Here is a 7,880-nt window from a genome sequence, read left to right as displayed (position 1 = left end):
GAATGTTATAATTTAGTGGAAAAAAAAAAGAAGTGTGGTTTTGATTGTGTAAGACGACGGTTGGAAGAATCTCAAAAAAGGGAACATGTTAGAAAGTTCTGACAGAATGTTAAAATGATCGGAAAAGCGGAACTATAGAAGAATGTGTCAATATATGTTGATACTGATTTAATTGAATTTCAAATTGTTATTATATGTAAAATTAGTGTGTAAAAAGTCCTAGAACATTGAACTAAAGTACCAGATTGTGTAAATAGACTCATTAAAGTTAGCTGTATAAAATCAGGTTTTAAAGTTATAAATACAGCTTCCTTAACCCTTTCACGACCAAGGACGAAAATGAACGTCATGGTTGGCTGCTAGTTTCCGCACCAGGATGTTCATTTTCGTCAGTATTTAAAACTGTCACTCTGTGTAAACACAGAGTGACAGGCGCGCGCTGACAGCTGTCCTAGACAGCTGACATATCAGTCTCGCCGGACAGCAGACCATCGCCGCTGCTTTCGGCATATAAGTGGTTTGAAGCACATCGGCAGCCCCCACGAAGTGATCGTGGGGGCTACCGATGCTTGTCGTGGCAATCGGAGGTCAGATAATGACCTCCGGGTTGCCATGTACGGAAGCCTCGGAGGATCAGCCTCCGGCCGGTCCTCCGATGCTTCATGTTAGAGTGACAGTTACGTCACAATGACAGTTAGAGTACACTACACTACGTGTGTAGTGTAATGTACTCCAGCAGCGATCAAAGCTGCAAGACTAAGTGTCCCCTAGTGGGACAAGTAAAAAAGTAAAAAAAAAGATAATAAAAATGTTTTTAAAAAAGTGTAAAAATAAAAGTTATTAATGATATAAACATAAACTGCTTTTTTTTCCTATAATAAGTCTTTTATTATAGAAAAAAAAATTAACACGTTAAAAAAGTACACATATTTGGTATCACCGCGTTCGTAACGACCCCAACTATAAAACTGTAATGTTATTTTTCCTGCACGATGAACACCCCAAAAAAAATCAATTAAAAACTACGACAGAATCACAATTTTTTTGGTCACCACCGCTCCCTAAATAAAGAATAAAAAGTGATCAAAAAGTCGCATGTACCCAAAAATAGTACCAATAAAAACTTCTATCCGTCCCACAAAAAAGAAGCCCTTACACAGCTTTATTTACTAAAAAATAAAAAAATTATGTCTCTCAGAATATGGTGACACAGACATTTTTTTTTTATAAATAAGTCATTTTAGTGTGCAAACGCTAAAAAAAAGGACCAAGCCTATATACATATGGTATCGCCGTAATCGTACAAACACACAGAATAAAGTAAAAATGTCACTTATAGTGTATGGTGAGCGCCGAAAAAAGAAAACCTAAAAAACGGTGTCAGAATTCCTGTTTTTTGCTGAGGATTGCAAAAAAATTGAATAAAAAGTGATAAAAAAAAAAAATCACACGTACCCCAAAATGGTACCAATGAAAATGACAGATTGTCCCGCAACAAATAAGCCCTCACAGGGCTCCGGTGGTGAAAAAATAAAGTTCTGGCTTTCAGAATATAACGATGCAAAATGTGCAGAGTGTCCAAAAGTGGATAAGATCGGGCGCCATTTATCAGTGCGACACAGGGCACATATCTATGAAATATTATTTATTTACCCCATTATTATACCCTCTTATTATGCCCTGATGTTCTCCGCACAGCTTACACATACCCCCAAATTATAAACTGAAATACCAGCAAAACCCCAAACAAAACTACTGCCAAGCAAAATCTGCGCTCCAAAAGCAAAATGGCGTCCCTCCCTTCTGAGCCCTGCAGTGTGCCCAAGCAGCAGTTTGCACCCACACATATATGGCGTCGCCATACCCGAGAGAACCCGCTTAACGTTTTATGAGGTATTTGTCTTCTGTGGCACAAACTGGGCACAACATATTATGCACTAAAATGGCATATCAGTGGAAAATTGTAATATTCACTTTGAACCATCCGCTGTGCATTAACCCCTTTGCGCACTATGACTTAATTGCCCGTCATGGTGCGGCGGTTGATGCATGGAGTGGGCTCACGTGCTGAGCCCGCTCCATACACTGCGGATGTCGGCTGTGTATTACAGCTGACACCCGGGACTGACGGACAAGTACAGCGATCGCTCTGTTACAGAAGCCTGTAAGAATAACAATATACTGCAATACATTAGTATTGCAGTGTATTGTACCAGTGATCCAATGATCGCTGGATCAAGTCCCCTAAGGGGATTGATTAATAAAATGTGTAGAAGAATTATAGTTTTTAGTAGTGAGAATTTTTTTTTTTAAAGTTAAAAAAAACAACACCTTTTCGCATTTTTTCTTCTAAAGTAATGTAAAAAAAAGGAACAAAATTGGTATCGCTACGTACGTAAAAGTCCGATCTATTACAATATACCATTATTTAATTTGCACAGTGCACACCTTAAAAAAATGTAATAATTGAAACCGCCAAAATCGCTGTTTTGTTTTTTTGTCACCTTCGCTCTAAAAAAAAAATGTAATACAACTTTTGAATCACTTTTTATGTACCAAAAAATGGTACCAATAAAAACTGCAGCTCCTCACACTGCTCTATTGATGGAACAATAAAAAAGTTATGGCTCTCGGAAAGCGGGGAGTGAAAATCTAAAATATGAAAGCAAAAAATGGATCAGTCCTGAAAGGGTTAATTCATTTCTAATGAAAAAACGTATGACCACATGGGGCATTTCCGTACTCGGGAGAAATTGCTTTATAAAAAATGTTTGTTTTTTTCCTCCTTTATCCCTTGTGAAAATGAGAAAATTCAACATTTTAGAGGAAAAAATTTTGATATTAATTTTCGCGCCCTAATTCTAATAAACTCTGCAAAAGACCCGTGGGGTGTAAATGCTCACTATACCCCTAGAAAAATTCCTTGAAGGTTTTTCCAAAATGGGGTCACTATTGGGGGGTTTCCACTGTTTTGGTCCCTCCAGTGCATTGCAAATGCGACATGGCACCGAAAACCATTCCAGCAAAATCATAAATCCAAATGGCGCTCCTTCCCTTCTGAGCCCTGCTGTGGGTCCAAACAGCAGTTTATTACCACATATGGGGTATTTTCGTAATCGGGAGACATTGATTTACAAATGTTGGGGTGCATTTTCTTTGTTATTCCTTGTAAATAATAAAAATTTCTATGTTGTTTCAGAAAAAAAGTACATTTTAATTTTTACAGACTAATTCCAATATATTTAGCGAAAAACCTGTGTGGTCAAAATGCTAACTATACCCCTAGATAAATACCTTAAGGGGTCTCGTTTTCGAAATGGGGTCGTTTATGGGGAGTTTCTATCGTTCTGGCAGCTCAAAGCTTCTCCAAATGTACAGTGGGGCCTAAAACATTTTCAAGCAAAATATGAGTCCTGAAAGCCTCCGGGTGCTCCCTTCCTTTGGGGCCCTGCCGTGTGTCCAAACAACGCATTAGGGCCACAATGTGGGTATTTTTTAAAACAAGAGAAAGAGGGTGATAGATTTTGGGGTGTGTTTCTTCATTTTCATGTTCGCTTTACAAAGAAATCGGTCTTCAAACTAATACTTTTATGAAAAAAGTGAAATTATTATTTTTTTCACCTGATATGCATTAAATTTAGCAAAGAACTGTGGGGTCAAAATACTTACTATACACCTAAATAATTACATTATGGGGTCTAGTTTTCTAAATGGGGTCGTTTATGGGGAGTTTCTATCGTTCTGGCAGCTCAAAGCCTCTCCAAATGTACAGTGGGGCCTAAAACATTTTCAAGCAAAATATGAGTCCTGAAAGCCTCCGGGTGCTCCCTTCCTTTTGGGCCCTGCCGTGTGTCCAGGCAGCGCATTAGGGCCACAATGTGGGTATTTTTGAAAACAGGAGAAACAGGGTGATAGATCTTGTGGTGTGTTTCTTCATTCTCATGTTCGCTTTACAAAGAAATCGGTCTTCAAACTGATACTTTTATGAAAAAAGTGAAATAATTTTTTTTTTCACCTGTTATGCATTAAATTTAGCAAAAAACTGTGGGGTCAAAATACTTACTATACCGCTAAATAAATACCTTAAGGGGTCTAGTTTTCTAAATGGGGTCGTTTATGGGGAGTTTCTATCGTTCTGGCAGCTCAAAGCCTCTCCAAATGTACAGTGGGGCCTAAAACATTTTCAAGCAAAATATGAGTCCTGAAAGCCTCCGGGTGCTCCCTTCCTTTTGGGTCCTGCCGTTTGTCCAGGCAGCGCATTAGGGCCACAATGTGGGTATTTTTGAAAACAGAAGAAACAGGGTGATAGATTTTGTGGTGTGTTTCTTCATTCTCATGGTCGCTTTACAAAGAAATTGGTCTTCAAATTGATACTTTTATGAAAAAAAGTGAAATTTGTGGGGGTTTCCATCACTCTGAGACCTATGAGCCTCTGAAAACCAGGCTTGGTGCAGGAAAACAAAATGTACTTCAAAATTTATAAAATTATTATTCAATTTGTAAGTCCTCTAAATTGCTGAAAATGTATTTTATTTTTTCAAAAGTGCTGCCAAAATAGAGTAAAGAGATGGAAATATATATTTAATTAAAAAAATTGTACAGTATGTGTGTACATATGTGACATATTGCAGTTAAAAATAGGGAAAATTGTAATTTTTACAAAATTTCTTCCATTTTTCTATTTTTTTATTAATTTCCGCAAATTGTATCAGTCTACTTTTACCACTAAAATAAAGTATAACATGTGACGAAAAAACAATGTCAGAATTACTTGGATATTCAAAACTTTCACAGAGTTATTCTCTGATAAAGTCAGACATACCAGATTTGACAAATCTGGCTTGGTCATTAAGGTACAAACATGCCCGGTCATTAAGGGGTTAATGTATGAGCTTGCAAATGACAATGACTTGTTTAATATGGAACATGAACATGATTGTCACAGTTTAATGCAACTTGAATCCAAAGGGTTACCAGGTGTCACTGATGAACCTTTGACTAACTATGATGTTCAGTATTTTGTAGACGGATCCAGATACTGGAATCAGCAGACAGGACATTTCCCCACCGGGTATGCAGTAGTCCAGGAAGGTAAGACAGTGCAGAAAAAGTCACTGCCCTCCAGCAGCTCTGCCCAAGAGGCAGAACTCATGGCACTCGCAGAAGCATGTAAGTTGGGCACAGGTAAAAGGGTGAATGTCCATACAGACTCAAGGTACGCCTTTGGAGTCGCACACGATTATGACACAATATGGCGAGCAAGAGGCTTTCTGACTGCAGCAGGCAAACCAATACAAGACTGGTTTGCATCTGAATCTCAGAACGCAGCTGCTCGACATGTGGAGGGTTGCCTGACATGCGTCAGACACAACCCCAGTAAAATTATAAAAACACCCTGTAAAAACACGCCTCGCCCTGATTACCCCTTCCAGCGACTGCAGGTGGACTACATACAGCTACCCGAGGTAGGTGTATATGAATATGTCCTCATATGTACTGACGTGTTTTCAAATTGACCTGAGGCATGGCCAGTAACCAAAAACATAGCTACAAACACTGCTAGGGAAATACTCAGTGAAGTAGTGCGCCGATATAGGGTTCCTGAAGTAATTGAGAGTGACAGAGGAATCCACTTCATAGAAGAAGTATTAGGGCATATACTTACTAGCCTCGGCATCACACAGGCATTCTATACACCATATTACCCAAGAAGGTAAACATCTGTATGAAGGAAGAAAGTCAGTAATACTCCAAGCACCGAAACCTCTGACAAAAAGACAAATTATGTCCTTTAAGGGTATGACTAACTTCTGCAGGAGTTGGATAGCCAATTAGGCTACTATTACGGGACCATTGATGTCTTTGATTTATGAAGAGGCATTTTTTTCAGATAAAACAGGTTCTTGTAGGCTTTTCAGTGCTTGGACTAACTGATTATTAAAAAAAAAAAAAAAACAAAGAAAAAAACTTTATCCAAACTGTAGATTGTAAAAATGGATACATTACTTCAGGGCTAACACAGGAGTATGGAGGTGAAGGATAGACCTCTAGCTTACTACTCATCAAATCTCGACCCAGTAGCTAGAGCCTTACCTCCCTGTGTTCAATCAGTTGTAGCCGCTGCAGGAGCTATAAGAGCTTCCGCCACATTAGTGTTATTTTTGATAGAAAGATGTACCACTTTACATTTTTTGACCTTGATGTCTACTGCGGAGGATGGTGCACCACTTGATTGCCTATCCTCCATAGCAGAAAGAATGTTACCAAGATCAGATCTTAAAGATATTCCACTACCAAATAGTGATCTCATACTGTTTGTAGATGGATCTTGTAAGAACAAATACATCCTACCCGGCAACTTATTCAGATATGAAGTTATATTGAGCCATCGGAAAAGCCATGTCTCAAAAGGGGGGATGGTAGAAATCATATCTAAAGTGTTCACGGCATATGGCTTTACTAACTACTCTAAAAAAAATTGTTTAACTTGTTTAACATGCGCCAAACATAATCTACAGGGGAATGTAAGACCAAAGAGAGGACAGTTCCCAAATCCACAATATCCATTCTAAGACATTTGTATGGATTTCATTGAAGTTGTTTTTGCTTCCTAAGATATTAGGTATATGTATAAGGGTGTATAAGGGTGTTAATTTGAATCTCAGAGTAGGTAAGACAAAATTTGGTTTGAGACACTTGTCAGATAAAATATATGGTATCTGTGAATATTTCTGTGAGTAGAAGATGTTACAGGTAATCAGCTCAGATCAAGGTTGAAATGTGAACAACAACTTGAGGTGTTTTATGTGGAGGTGTGAAGTGAAGGTCACTGGTCACTAGAAGTACATGGCAGCAATGAGAGCCCGGAGGTTATGTTATCTGGGTGTCTTTAGGTTTGAGAAAGATGCTGCCCACGACCTGTTATATCTGCAGGTGTAAAAGTCCCATTAGGACAGTAATTTTCAGTGCGACAATTATGACGAATATGTACCGTGGAGGAGAAGTTTGGATTATTGCCAATATTAGTAGGTTTAGTAGTAAAGAATGCTCATAATATAGAGAAAGTGGCCGATGGATTGGATACTGTTACAGATTATGTGTTTGATGTTTTGAATTCTGCCCAAGGGAGCATTTGCCAAGTAGTTGGCCCAAACTGTTGCCACTGTATAGACCTTTTTGGCATTATGCAGGACAAGTATGACCGTAGAGCAAGCTAAGAAAATAAAGTCTGTAAGGGGAATAAGCCCTCCTTTAAGTACCTGGCTAGGGTACAAAATGTCCTCAAATAAAGAAAAGGTGGGAAAAATAAAAGTGATTAAAATAATGTTTAGATTAATTTATTTTGTGCAGCAGTCATCTTGTTTGGAGACCCCGTCTTGTTCTTATGTAGTGAATAAGAAAGACATTGTTTCTTTAAGACAAGTATATTAATGCTTATTTCGTATGTTATTAAAATTTGTTATTTTTTTACCTTAGTTCTCATGCGAAACTCAAAGGCAAGAAATATTGTTTAGTGATTATTGATGTATTCACCAAATGGGTAGACCATTTGTAATACCACAGTTACATCCATTCTCTAGGATGGATGAAGAGTTTGATTTTACACTTGCTGAATATATGGCGAAAATGCTAACCAACAGGGAAGTTTCTATCTCTAACTGTATTCCAGGTGTACCTGTACCTGAACCTGAAAAGCCAGAAAATTGGATATTATTTTCCTTGAAAAAGATCATATCAGGTTCTGCTTACCATACCTACGGCCATAAAGATAGCCGAATGTACCTCTTGGATACACTTATCACACTGTAATGTATTTAGGGAATTGCCACTATCCTCCTAGGCTACAAAAGACTGATTACAAAGGGTGGTCATTTGTTAGA

The sequence above is a fragment of the Rhinoderma darwinii genome, chromosome 1 (genome assembly GCF_050947455.1).
Source record: "Rhinoderma darwinii isolate aRhiDar2 chromosome 1, aRhiDar2.hap1, whole genome shotgun sequence".
Classification (NCBI taxonomy): domain Eukaryota; kingdom Metazoa; phylum Chordata; class Amphibia; order Anura; family Rhinodermatidae; genus Rhinoderma; species Rhinoderma darwinii.
Note: the sequence above shows the minus strand (reverse complement) of the source record.